The sequence below is a fragment of the Peromyscus eremicus genome, chromosome 23 (assembly GCF_949786415.1).
Source record: "Peromyscus eremicus chromosome 23, PerEre_H2_v1, whole genome shotgun sequence".
NCBI lineage: Eukaryota > Metazoa > Chordata > Mammalia > Rodentia > Cricetidae > Peromyscus > Peromyscus eremicus.
In genome coordinates this window covers 32,676,256-32,691,653 of record NC_081438.1, presented here as the reverse complement: position 1 = coordinate 32,691,653, position 15,398 = coordinate 32,676,256, and the positions used below count along the sequence as shown (strand labels likewise).

General features: G+C 38.5%; 1 pseudogene; it reads right to left on the bottom strand.

Annotated features, from left to right (window-relative positions):
- Positions 1–13,738, bottom strand: part of LOC131897922 (vomeronasal type-2 receptor 116-like) — a 40,653-nt pseudogene extending 26,915 nt beyond the window's left edge.
- Positions 13,739–15,398: the final 1,660 nt, after the last annotated feature.

Here is a 15,398-nt window from a genome sequence, read left to right as displayed (position 1 = left end):
ATTGGGGCATCCATTCTGCACCATACAGGCCTAGAGTCTCTCAGCCACTTCTATCTGTGTCCTCTAGAATGTCTGGTAGTCTCCTCTGCAAAGCAGGAACCTGAAGGATCACCTCACCTTGCAAAGTTCAGTGGTTACCTTTCTAAGAGTCCTGCATGTCCAGTCAACACAACATTTTGCCAAGCAGTCCAGGCAAGAACAGCTTCTTGCCCAAATGGCTATTTTTGCCAAGAAGAAGATAAACTTCATATGGAGTGTCTTTGACGCCCATCTCTCTCTCTGAAGTAAATCAGTGCTACCAGGAGCAGACATGTCTCACTGTCCAGAAAGTCTAAGTATTTAAAACATTTTAAATGCCATATTCTGTAGGTCTTTGAAGTGTTTGAAGATTATCTATCTATTTGAAATATATCTATGTATACCTAGAAAACTAAACTAACATGACTATAAGTTTGATTATCATAGATGATTAATGATTAACCTATATTTCTTAATGATATATTACAATTTTAAATGAGTTGTATACATATAATACCTTAAACAAGAGTAGAAATATACATATAGAATAATAAAATATACTTTAAATTTGTATCAATAAACTAAAATCTATACCAATGTAAAACATTTTAAACAAGTTGCTCTTTAAAAGTAGGTTCAACAACCCACCCTTTTATCCTGTCATATCTATATCCTATATTTCCATATCATATCCCCTTTTTGTCTTTTAGAAAAATATGGACTAATTTTACAATTACAATAACAATTTGTAACCAACAACCTAAACAAAGACAAACATCCGTCCATAATCCACTTTTTGGGAATGTGGGCATAGTTTTCTATGCTTCTTCCTTCTGATAAAGGGCGCTGTATTCTTATGGGGACACAAAGAAAATTTTAGGACAATGCCAACTACATAATGCTTAGATTAGGTTTCCCATTTATATTCTGAACTCTGAACTACTCTGCTATTGTGTGTTCTTCTCAATGGTGTATCACTCATTCAATATAAAATCCTGATCCTGAGCCTGGCAGTGGTGGTGCACGCCTTTAATCCCAGCACTCGGGAGGCAGAGGCAGGCGGATCTCTGTGAGTTCGAGGCCAGCCTGGTCTCCAAAGTGAGTTCCAGGAAAGGCGCAAAACTACACAGAGAAACCCTGTCTCGAAAAACCAAAAATAAATAAATAAATAAATAAATAAATAAATAAATAAATAAATAAATAAATAAAATAAAATAAAATCCTGATCCTGCCCTACACACAAAGAGCTTCACCATCTATTAATGCTTTCCTTTGAACATGAAGTATTTAAAGAAAGCCTTCCATTCTCAAAAAGCCATTAGAGCTCATATAGTCTAACAACCATGTATTAGTTTACAAGATTTTTAATGAAGTTAACCTGAAGAAGGTAAAGTGCCTTGGCTGTAAATTTAAATTTTGAAGGATTTCACATGAATATGTATGCCTAACATCTCAGCCATAGAATCACACAGGTTCTGTGATGTAAAGAAAGCCTCTCTTCTACTTGATTATGTAATCTAAGTGGCATAGGTACATATATCAGGTTGGTCTTAACCATTGCACTGCCACACATGTCCAATATACATTTCTTATGTATAGACTGAAAAGGTTTTCCTTCTGAATAAAATAGAGACATTTACTGATTATCACAATTACTTGCATTTCCTTTATCTTGAGGAAATTTATAAGTGACTGTAGACTTTGGTCTTTCCAAAACTTTTATTAAACTTCTAAGACCTGATACCTTGTGAGTCCAGTTTGGAAATGAGTTGTTCACTAAGGTGATCAGTGTGGATAAGGTCTTTATGGATGCATCTGATATGGTTAGAATGAACCTCCTATGGCACGGCCAAGATGTTGAACATGGAAACAAGGGATGCTGAAACTTCTACTACCTGGCTCTCAGAAAACAAAAGTTATTATTTTTCAGAAGCTCAGAGGATAATTAAGCCAGAGAAAACTTAAGCTTGAATTTCTGTGTGCCACAGTTGTGGAAGAATAGAATTATCATGTTTTAAACACTCATTTTTTACTCTTTATTGCAATTACCAGAAATTTTAATTATTTCTATAGATAGGTAGATTGGTTCAACCATTTTCTGGAAATAGTTACCTGTGTAACTCAGAAAGACCCATGCAATTCCTACTGTATGACTGACACACTTTTTTATTCTTATTTTGTCTTGTGTGTGTGAGTGTGTGTGAGTATATGAGTGAGTGTGTGTGTATGTATGTGTGTGTGTCTGATACTTTGAGTTTGTACTAAGGAATATAGATCTGATACTGTGTTTTGTCATACTTTTGTTTAGCTTACAGTTTTATGTCATTGTTAGAACAAAAATTGAAACCCCTTATATTTCCCTTATAATGTGGAGAGCACTGTGAAAATCGAAACAAAATGGTCATGGAGGTGAGAGACATCTTAGAAATTGTGATGCATAACAAAGATCTTGTGTTAGTCAGGCTCTGACTTATCATTAGGTTTTTTAAATTACCTAATGATGGGTTTCCTCAGAATACATCCCAATAAGCTTAGATGCTATCAATTATCATCCACATAGGCTCAGAATACCATTCTGCCCATTATACCAACCTCCTACCACATATTTCTAGTCCTTTCTTCAAAGTGGTACACTCTTCCCTAGGGGAGACTATTTCTCCAGCTCCCAGTATTCCTTATTCATAGTTTCTCCCTTGAGAACTTACATGGTGGCTTCTCTTACTCTGAAAGCTAGTCCTCAGGGATGAGATTTTCAGATTGGCTCAAACTCATAGGACTCTGTGACATATTTCCAAATTTCATGGTGTTTCTAGCAATGGGGACTTAAATGTGGCTGTTTTCAGAGTCTCTTGGACATTCCTGACCAACCACTCAACAGAGTGCTTTATTGGAAGGTGTTAAGGTTTCCTTAGTTGGCCTGTGCTTATTCAGAAGAGCATTGTCAGTCCAGAGGGCAAATTTTCAAATGAACTATCTATGTATATTTATACCTTGACTTACATGCATTAGAGGTGTTTTATATATTTAGATGATAAATAGTATGGTTCCCTATAAACTTTTCAGACATCCTGTCATTTCACTCTTCCTCCCCTCACTTCTGTATTTACTTCTATCCCCATCTGTAATTAGAACCACTCCAACCCATTTTCCCATTTCCACCTTCAGATAACTAATGTTCTCCTCTTACTCTCTCTTTTCCTCCCACATGCTGTACTGAGTCCTTTATTTTTGTGATTTCTTATTTATGTCAGTGTGTGGATTCACATCTGAGGATGTGTAACTAAGAACCAAAGGAAAGGTCATTGTTGGAAATAATGTAATTATGTGATTTCAGTTCAGAAGAACCTAAGTTTGAATACACTTCACAGTCATAACAAAAGGAGCAGAGTTCACACCACTACAAAATTGTTTTCTGTAGTTCATAGGCATGTCATAAGAATATCAAAGGCTGTGAAAGTAAACATTAAGCAAAAAAAATACAAAGTAGAATATTATTGTAATCAAGAATACCAATAACTCAATTAAATGGTATAAAATGCAAAAATGCCATTTCATACAGCTTATGATAAATTAGGCAGGAAAAACTGTCACAACTATTGGGAAATGTGCAGCCAACAGAACAAGTTGTGTTCTCTGAAGATGCCTCCAAGGTAACTGACTTAGCAAGAATGAGCCACCTTAAATGTCAAAACATAAAGGCATGCACAGTTTTTCAGGCACATATAAAGGGGACAGGTAGCTCTCTATCAGAATGCTTTCCTCCCTACAGTCTCACTTAAGACAACATATGACCATCTTATAAATCAGCCTTTCATGATCCCCAGGTTGTGTTGATATTTGAAAGTCTGTGGAACTTTTAAGAATTTGATCCTGCCTAACTTGCCCCCGACCCCATCCCTGGGCACCAGCAACTCCGGGGAAGACCTGTCCAACTTGGCCCCAGGTTCTGGCCACCGGGCAGGTTCCCTTCTAGCCCCACCAGGAAGGATCCCCTTCTCCAAGACCCCTGGCAGACCCTGCAGTCTCCACGCCCTGCCCCCACGTCCATCCGCCCGAGCCCCAAGCCTCTTCCTGAGACTTAGAGGCCGGCCCCCAGCTCCCATCTTGCCCCGGACTTCCCATCTGGAGGAGAGAGAGAGAGAGAGAGAGAGAGAGAGAGAGAGAGAGAGAAGAGCTCCCATCCTCCCCCGGACTTCCCTTCTGGACAAGAGCTCCCATCCTGCCCCAGACTTCCAATTTGGACAAGAGAGCTCCCATCTGGACAAGAGAGAGAGACTTCCTGAATCTGTCAGCTCTGTCTGAACCAAGTGTGTGGATAAGGCCAAGAACGAGCCACAAGGAGATGGGCAGACGTCAAGGCAGAAACACATACAACAAAATGAATAGCAATACACCATCACCAGGCCCTAGCCCTCTTCCAACACCTAGACCTGAACATCAGAAATTGGAAGAAGCAGAAGAAAATAGCCTTATGAATGTCATCATGAAGAAGCTAGAGGCTCGTGTAGAGGAAAAGACAAAAAAATGTGAAGAACGTTGTAAACTACTAGAGGAAAGGGCAAACAAATTAGAAGAAATCAATAAAGTCCTGGAAGAGAACAATAAAGTACTGAAAGAAAATCAAGAAAAATCAATGAAACAAATGAAGGAAACAGTCCAAGACGTGAAAAGGGAAATAGAAAAAATGAAGAAGACACAAACAGAGGGAATGCTGGAAATAGAAAATCTGAGAAAACGATTGGGAACTTCAGATGCAAGTATAATCAACAGAATGCAAGAGATGGAAGAGAGGATCTCTAGCATTGAAGATACAATAGAAGAAATAGATTCATCAGTCAAAGAAAACACTAAAGCCAACAAAGTCATGAACCAAAATGTCCAAGAAATTTGGGACACCATGAAAAGACCAAACCTACGAATAATAGGGGTAGAAGAAGGAGAAGAATACCAACTCAAGGGCGCAGAAAATATATTCAACAAGATCATAGAAGAAAACTTTCCCAACTTAAAGAAGGAAATGCCTATGAAGATACAAGAAGCCTATAGAACACCAAACAGACTAGACCCCCAAAAAAAGTCCCCTCGCCACATAATAATTAAACAATTAAATGTACAGAATAAAGAAAGAATATTAAGAGCAGCAAAGGAAAAAGGCCAAGTGACATATAAAGGCAAACCTATCAGAATAACACCCGATTTCTCAATGGAGACTTTGAAAGCCAGAAGGACCTGGACAGATGTAATGCAGACACTAAGAGACCATGGGTGTCAGCCTAGACTAATATACCCAGCAAAACTTTCAAACATCATAGATGGAGTGAACAAGACATTCCATGACAAAGCCAGATTTAAACAATATTTATCCACAAACCCAGCCCTACAGAAAGCACTAGAAGGAAAATTCCAACCTAAGGAAGTCAGATACACCCTCGAAAACACAGGCAATAGATAAAGCCACAGCAGTAAACCCCAACAAAGAAAAGTACACACACATCACCACCAAAAAATAACAGGAATGAACAATCACTGGACATTAATATCCCTCAATATCAATGGACTTAACTCACCTATAAAAAGACATAGGCTTACAGAATGGATACGAAAGCAGGACCCATCTTTCTGCTGCATACAAGAAACACATCTCAAATTCAAAGATAGACACTACCTAAAAATAAAAGGCTGGGAAAAGACTTTCCAATCAAACGGTCTTAAGAAACAAGCGGGTGTAGCCATCCTGATATCCAGCAAAATAGACTTCAAACTAAAATCAATCGAAAGAGATCAAGAAGGGCATTACATACTCATCACAGGAAAGATCCACCAAAATGAAGTCTCAATTCTGAACATTTGTGCCCCAAACACAAGGGCACCCACATATGTAAAAGAAACATTATTAAAGCTTAAATCACATATAAAACCCCACACATTAATAGTGGGAGACCTCAACACCCCACTTTCATCACTGGACAGATCTCCCAAATCGAAGCTTAACAGAGAAATAAAGGACTTAATTGATGTCATGACTCAAATGGACTTAATCGACATCTACAGAACATTCCATCCTAACAAAAAAGAATATACCTTCTTCTCAGCACCACATGGAACCTTCTCTAAAATCGACCACATACTTGGCCACAAAACAAATCTAAACAGATACAAAACAATTGGAATAACCTCCTGTGTTCTATCAGACCACCATGGTCTAAAGTTGGATTTCAACAACAACAAAAACTACAGAAAACCTACAATCTCATGGAAACTGAATAATACCCAACTGAATCACCAATGGGTTAAGGAAGAAATAAAGAAAGAAATTAAAGACTTCCTAGAGATCAACGAAAATGAAGACACCACATATCCAAACCTATGTGACACTATGAAAGCAGTACTAAGAGGGAAATTCATAGCACTAAATGCCCACATAAATAAGCTGGAGAAATCTCACACTAGTGACTTAACAGCACACCTGAAAGTTCTAGAACAGGAAGAAGCAAAGTCTCCCAGGAAAAATAGATGCCAGGAAATTATCAAAGTGAGAGCTGAAATCAATAAAATAGAAACAAAGAGAACAATACAAAAAATTAATGAAACAAAGAGTTGGTTCTTTGAGAAAATCAACAAGATAGACAAGCCCTTATCCAAACTAACCAAAAGACAGAGAGAGAGCATCCAAATCAACAAAATCAGAAATGAAAAGGGGGACATAACAACAGACATTGAGGAAATCCAGAGAATCATCAGGCCATACTTCAAAAACCTCTATTCCACAAAACTGGAAAACCTAAAAGAAATGGATAATTTTCTGGATAGGTACCACATACCTAAATTAAGTCAAGACCAGATAAACTATTTAAATAGTCCAATAACCCCTAATGAAATAGAAACAGTCATTAAAAGTCTCCCAACCAAAAAAAGCCCAGGACCAGATGGTTTCAGTGCAGAATTCTACCAGATCTTCAAAGAAGAGTTAATACCAATACTCTCTAAATTGTTCCACACAATAGAAACAGAAGGAACATTACCAAACTCCTTCTATGAGGCTACAATTACCCTGATTCCTAAACCAAACAAGGATACAACAAAGAAAGAGAACTACAGACCGATCTCCCTCATGAACATTGATGCAAAAATACTCAATAAAATACTGGCAAACAGACTCCAAGAACACATCAAAACAATTATCCACCATGATCAAGTAGGATCCATTCCAGGGATGCAAGGATGGTTCAACATACGAAAGTCTGTCAATGTGATACACCATATAAACAAACTCAAAGAAAAAAACCACATGATCATCTCACTAGATGCTGAAAAGGCATTTGACAAAATCCAACACCCCTTCATGATAAAGGTCTTGGAGCGATCAGGAATACAGGGAACATACCTAAACATAATAAAGGCAATTTACAGCAAGCCAACAGCCAACATCAAATTAAATGGAGAGAAACTCAAAGCAATTCCACTAAAATCAGGAACGAGGCAAGGCTGTCCGCTCTCCCCATACTTATTCAATACAGTACTTGAAGTTCTAGCCAGAGCAATAAGACAACATAAGGAGATTAAGGGGATACAAATTGGAAAGGAGGAAGTCAAGCTTTCCCTATTTGCAGATGACATGATAGTATACTTGAGCAACCCCAAAGATTCCACCAAGGAACTGATAAGGCTTATAAACACCTTCAGCAACATAGCAGGATACAAGATCAACTCAAAAAAATCAGTAGCCCTCCTATATACAATGGACAAAGAAGCGGAGAAGGAAATCAGAGATACATCACCCTTTACTATAGCCACAAATGACATAAAATACCTTGGGGTAACACTAACCAAGCAAGTGAAGGACCTATATGACAAGAACTTTAAGTCCCTGAAAAAAGAAATTGAAGAAGATGTCAGAAAATGGAAAGATCTCCCATGCTCTTGGATAGGCAGGACTAACATAGTAAAAATGGCAATCTTACCAAAAGCAATCTACAGATTCAATGCAATCCCCATCAAAATACCAACACAATTCTTCACAGACCTGGAAAGAATAATACTCAACTTCATATGGAAAAACAAAAAACCCAGGATAGCCAAAAGAATCCTGTACAATAACACAACCTCTGGAGGCATCATGATCCCTGACTTCAAGCTCTACTATAGAGCTACAGTAATAAAAACAGCTTGGTACTGGCATAAAAACCAACATGTGGACCAATGGAATCGAATTGAAGACCCTGACATTAATCCGCACACCTATGAACAAATAATTTTTGACAAAGAAGCCAAAAGTGCACAATGGAAAAAAGAAAGTATCTTCAACAAATGGTGCTGGCAAAACTGGATATCAACATGTAGAAGGCTGCAAATAGATCCATATCTATCACCGTGCACAAAACTTAAGTCCAAGTGGATCAAGGACCTCAACATAAATCCAGCTACTCTGAACCTGCTAGAAGAGAAAGTAGGAAGCAGTCTTGAACGCATTGGCATAGGAGACCACTTCCTAAGTAGAACACCAGTAGCACAGACACTGAGAGAAACAATCAATCAATGGGACCTCTTGAAACTGAGAAGCTTTTGTAGGGCAAAGGATGTGGTCAACAAGGCAAAGCGACAGCCTACAGAATGGGAAAAGATCTTCACCAACCCCACATCTGACAGAGGACTGATATCCAGAATATATAAGGAACTCAAGAAATTAGACATCAAAATGCCCAACAGTCCAATTAAGAAATGGGCTATAGAGCTAAACAGAGAATTCTCAACAGAGGAAACTCAAATGGCTGAAAGACATTTAAGGAATTGCTCAACATCCCTAATCATCAGGGAAATGCAAATCAAAACAACTCTGAGATACCACCTTATGCCTGTCAGAATGGCTAAGATCAAAAACACTGAAGACACCTTATGCTGGAGAGGATGTGGAGCTAGGGGAACTCTCCTCCACTGCTGGTGGGAATGCAAGCTTGTACAACCACTTTGGAAATCAATATGGCGCTTTCTTAGAAAATTGGGAATCCATCTCCCCCAAGATCCAGCTATACCACTCTTGGGCATATACCCAAGGAATGCTCAACCACACCACAAGAGCACTTGTTCAGCTATGTTCATATCAGCATTGTTTGTAATAGCCAGAACATGGAAACAACCTAGATGCCCTTCAACTGAAGAATGGATAAACAAAATGTGGTACATATACACAATGGAATACTACTCAGCAGAGAAAAACAATGACATCATGAGGTTTGCAGACAAATGGATGGATCTAGAAAAAATCATCCTGAGTGAGGTATCCCAGACTCAGAAAGACAAACATGGTATGTACTCACTCATAGCAGGATACTAGATGTGGAACAAGGATGACTGGACTGCTACTCACATCACCAGGGAGGCTACCTGGAAAACAGGACCCCAAGAAAGACACAGGGATCGCCCAATGACAGAGAAATGGAATGAGATCTACAAGAACAGCCTGGACATGAGTGGGGCTAGTGAAGGGCGAGGGTCGAGGGAAAGAGAGCTTGGGTGAGCGGGAGATCCCAGCTGGATCAACAACAGAGAGGGAGAACAAGGAATAGGAGACCATGGTAAATGAAGACCACATGAGAATAGGAAGAAGCAAAGTGCTAGAGAGGCCCACAGAAATCCACAAAGATACCCCCACAACAGACTGCTGGCAATGGTCAAGAGACAGTCCAAACTGACCTACTCTGGTGATGGGATGGCCAAACACCGTAATTGTCGTGCTAGAAACCTCATCCAACTACTGAGGGATCTGGATGTAGAGATCCATGACTAGGCCCCGGGTGGATCTCTGAGAGTCCAATTAGCGAGAATGAGGAGGGTTTATATGAGCGAGAATTGTTGAGACCAAGGTTGGATAAAGCACAGAGACAAATAGCCAAACGAACGGAAACACATGAACTATGAACCAATGGCTGAGGGGTCACCAACTGGATCAGGCCCTCTGAGTGGGTGAGACAGTTGATTGGCCTGATCTGTTTGGGAGGCATCCAGGCAGTGGCACTGGGTCCTGTGCTCATTACATGAGTCGGCTGTTTGAAACCTGGGGCCTACGCAGGGTCCCTTGGCTCGGCCTGGGAGGAGGGGACTGGACCTACCTGGACTGAGTCCACCAGGTTGATCTCAGTCTGTGGGGAAGGCTTTGCCCTGGAGGAGATTGGAATGGGGGGCGGGCTGGGGGGAAGGTGAGGGTGGCCGGAGGGGGGAGAACAAGGGAATCTGTGGCTGATATGTAGAACTGAATTGTATTGCAAAATAAAAATTAAAAAAAAAAAAAAAAAAGAATTTGATCCTGACTGGTGACAATATTTCATTGCATCAGAACATTGAAGGTTGTACCACCTATTGTCTTTGGCCTTCAGTCTCAACGTCCTTGTCTTCTGTCATGTGAGGGGTAGCTGATGTCTCTCTCCCTGTAACTCATCCCAAGCTTCAAACATGTCTCCATGGCAACATTGTACTTATTCTTCTGAGATACACAAGGTAAAATACTCCTTTCTTCCTTTATCTTGTTTTGTATGTGTCTGGTAATTTTTCTCAGTGAACAGACAAGTAATTAATACAAGTCAATAACAATTGTTATATTATAGGTCAAATCAAACCTTCTTTATATGTCTACTGCTAATGTATATTGGATTCTATTAGAATAAAGATATACCTAACTTGTGAAGTTATATATAAAAACATATATTTAGTTTTGTACTTTGGATTCTGAAATAACTGTAGTTTACTATGGAGATGTAATCCTGTAAAAAGTAATTCAAATAAAAATAACATCTATGATTAGACATAGGCATCTACACACACAAAGAGAAAGAGATAGAGATAGAAATAGAAATGAGAGAGATTGAAAGAGCATTTGGTAAGGGTGAAACTTGCATGATTAGTGATACAAAGTACCAGTAGAGAACTCAAACTAGTTGCTAATGATGCCCCATACCTCAACACCATTATTTTGAAAAACAAGCCTCAATCACAAAAATCTCTAAGAGACTAAATATGCCAAAATTATATCCACTAATGTCTTATCAAAATTATTGCATTTATTTTTACTATCAAAATAAATTTAAACATTGCTTTTTTCATAAATTTTATGCAGAGACTGGAATTTCTTTCCAGGGAGATTATATATCCAAATATGTTTTCCATGGTGGGTTTTTAGTAAATTTTAACAAAGAATATAAGCTTATTTCTTTAATCCAATTCTTTCGGTTTTATGGTTTTGTTTTGTTTTACATAATTCTTTATTGACACTTTGGTAATTTCACATCATGTACCCCAACCTTGATCACCTCCCAGTTTCCCCATATCAGCACCTCACCAGTGCAGCATATTGCCCCAAAAGAACCAAAAAAAATATGTAAAAACAAAACAAAAAATTAAAAAATAACTCATTCCTCTGTCTTTCCAACACCCCTTCATTCATTCTAGTGGCATTGGAACCTTTAGTATGTCATGTAATATACCCTTTCATCTAATCAGTCCAATACTACAAATATTCATTACAGTGAATCATTGGTTTAGTTCAAGGCCTATCATCATTGGACCATCATAGAAACTCCTCTAGGATATCATGCTGTTGCCCCACGTCATGAAGATCCTACAGTTATTGTTCCACAGGACCAGTCCTTTTACACACTACAGTAGGTCCTAGATGGGGTAGATATTAGGGAGAGCCAACCTAAGGCCCAGCATGTGAGGTATGTGTGGTATCTGAACCGGTAGGTCCGGGCCACTGAAACTGCTCCCCTCAGGCAAAGGACAGAGCCAGCTCTCCTATGAATCATGACAGAACTCAGCCCAACTGTGACTTTCTTGTTGGTGCTGTGGTAGGAAAGGAGGAAGGTGAATCCCACACTCAAGAACAACAGCGAGTAGAATGTCAGGAACTTGGCTGCATTGAATGTGTTTGACAGTTTCCTGGACTTGAAGGTTGTACGTTAGCTCCCAAGTGTCATGGAGCAAATGTATTCCAGGTCCCAGTGGAAAGTAACAACTGAGCCCTTGTTGCATACACTGATGGTGTGGTCATAGTCAGAACATGAACATCTGTGTCAATAATGAGAGCAGAGGAGCTCAGCCAAACTCCACAGAGCACAAGCTGGATAACTGTGCAGATGCCAAAAATGAAATTAAGGGCCCCTGTTATCATGAGTCACCTCCTCATAAGCCCAGGACAAGTGATCTTGAAAGCCAGAACTACAGTAAGAGTGTTGGCCAAGACAGTAGAGAGCCACAGTGGGAACAGAACCCCAAATATGCTTTGATGTAGTTTTTCCAAGCCACTTCCAACCTCTCTAGAGTGTAATTCAATGCCCCTTCATTGATTCAGACTGTAAGAATACAGCACCTACAGTGAAAAATTGCAAATGGTCTACTGTTATTTATTGCTGATAGATACAGCCACTCTTTTTATTGGAACATAAATGGGGCAAGCTTATTCTGTTCCTCTGTCTTTACTCACACTGCCTCTGCATTTAGTGATATCTTTTCTCTTTATGTAGTTACGAGTTATTGAACTATGTTGAATAAACATTATTTGACCCTAGTATCATTGTGTAATGCAAGAGCTCAATTTTGAAAAGGTAATGTAAATTCAGAAAAAAAATTGTAAATATGGTTTCTGCTGGTTGCTCCTTATAGGACATCAAAAACATAGACACTGGCCATCAAACTCAACCTTTCTGACACCTTGGGAGAATCAAAAAACAACTGACAATCAGGAAACTACAGAAACAAAGGTCCAAGTCTTAAATGATAGAAATGTTTCCAGTGGGAATTACACTACACTGGCACATAGGAGATCTCATTGTCTAGACAAAGAGTGTAGTCAAAGCAACAAACAAGCTTCCCATTTTCAGGGGATTTTTGAATCCTGGACCACAGCCCTGCACTTCGGGCAAGGAACCTGAGAATTACATATATATTAACAAATGCTCATATTACTATGGATTCAACAATATTGAACAGTCAAGGGACAAGTGTTTATATCTAAAATACATATTATGTTTCCATGCTATTTATCAATAAGTAATGCCAGATAGTTGTACATGAGTTGAAAGACTGTCCCTAGGACAATGACTCTACTGAACAGTTGTGGAAATATTAAGAGATACAACCAAGTGGGAGCAAATTAGCTCACTGAATCATGTAGAAGGTCATGTTGTGACTCAAGATAGCTGTTGCTTGTGTGCTTTCTTTTTACTGAAGTGATCAGCATGTGATGCTTAAACTTAGAGTAACCTTGACAAGATTTATGATCAAAATAAAATCAAATCTTTAGGCATTTCTGTGAGGTAGTTTCTATATTAGGGGACTAGATGTGGGAAGATACACTGCAATAGCAGGTGGAATCATTTTACTGGCTGTTGTCCCACATCAAATGAAAAAGAAACTGGCAGGGAAGAAGTAAAGAGAAGGATACAGCAGTTAAGAGCATCTACTGCTCACACAGAGGACCTGAGTTTTTTTTCTTCTCATTACCCACATCTAATGACTCATAAAATACAACCTATAAGAGTTCCAGAATTCTCTTCTGAACTCTTGAGTGCTTAAACTCATGAGAACACATCTCCACATAGACATCCACTTGACATTAAAAGATACAAAAATAGTTGTAAGCAACATCATACTTGCTCCACGCTTCATGGTTGTAGAAGCCTGTGACTCTTCTTTCTCTGGCTCCTGCATATTCATTCCATGATAACTGCATCTCGAAACATGAGAAAAATAATTCCTACCTTCTCTAAGTTGAAATTGTTAAGATTTTTTTCTTTTATTTTACAATACAATTCAGTTCTACATATCAGCCACGGATTCCCTTGTTCTCCCCCCTCCCGCCCCCCTCCCCTTCCCCCCAGCTCACCCCCTATTCCCACCTCCTGTTAAGATTTTGAAAGAATTAAAATCAAAGGTCAAGTGGTCATGCACTAGTATTTCCTAAGCTGGTTGTTGAACTAATCGCCTTGTCAAGCATTTTGACAGCAACAGAAATTTTTCTAAACATACACTGTATTTTTAACATGAAATAAGTCACTATGAAGAAACATATTGGAAAATAATCAGTTACATTGACCTGCAATAAAAAAACTTCAGATGCTTTAAAGTCTGTTCCATTGTTTATTTGGAAGGTTCTGAATAAGCCACCAAAGGGCATTCCATTCAGAAACATTTTCATTTATGTGCAGTTCAGTGCTCTTAGATAAGAATGAACCCACTTCTATAAGGGTCTTATGGGTCATATTATCTTATGCTCAGACAAAATTACATGTTTACCCCATGGAGCACTTGGAGAAAATTTTCCATTTAGGTCTTTAGTCTAAGACTTTATTCAAAATCTGGAAGTGACACTACACAGAAAAATCGTTTCTTGAAAAACAAAAATAAAAGAGAATGAGAGATAGAGAATATCATAATTTGGATCAAATTCCAATCAAAACCCACTCTGTCACCAGCATGATTTTTAAACTGAATATATGTTTAAAGAGGGTAATGATAAATAATAATGCAAGTTCCAATGATATTCAGGACAGAGTGACACCTAACAGATACGCACAATTAAGAAAAATTCCTAAATGTCTTTAAAATGAAACTAAAACCCAAATAGGTATGATAGTAAACAAATGATTACATCAGAGAATAGAACTATCCTTATATGTCTAGAACCTCAGTCAGTGTGGAAATATAGCATTGATAAAATACCCTCAAATAATCCCTGTTTCTAGAATGTCAGTCAATGCGGACATATAGCATTCATAAAATAACAACCTCAAATAATCCATGAATGTTGACTAAGGCATATTTATGCTTCCTTGAAGAGCTATCTTCTCATATTTATTTAAGGATTAGAGTCAGAGTTTAGTGTACAAAACTTGTGTGTTGGTGTCCAAAAGGTAACTAAACTGAAAACAACTGTAGTCGTGTTCACCAGCATGTTGATATGTGAGGGTTTAGTTCTCCTATATCTGCTATGAGAAATATTTTGGGAATCTGGGATTTTCAAATTTCACTGAAGATATCACTATGAGGAATTTTTTTAAATATTTGTAATCAGACTAGATATTTACTTAAATACATCTACTCTCTGTAGATATGTTTAATCTACACCCAACAAATGACACCCAACTCAGAAGAGACACTGACACATGATTCTGCATTGAATTTTGTGCAGAGAATTACAAAAATTCTCTCCAATGCAGTTTGGTAAAACATACTAATATGTAAAATAATGTCTTGAATGCTTTCATAATACAGCAGAATGTCACACAGCTAGAGTTAAAAGAGAGACAGAGAATTTAGCTGCCATGGGGAGACATTCCTTCCCTACATCTGGGAAGCTGAATCTGTACTTGATGGAGAGTCATCTCATGGAG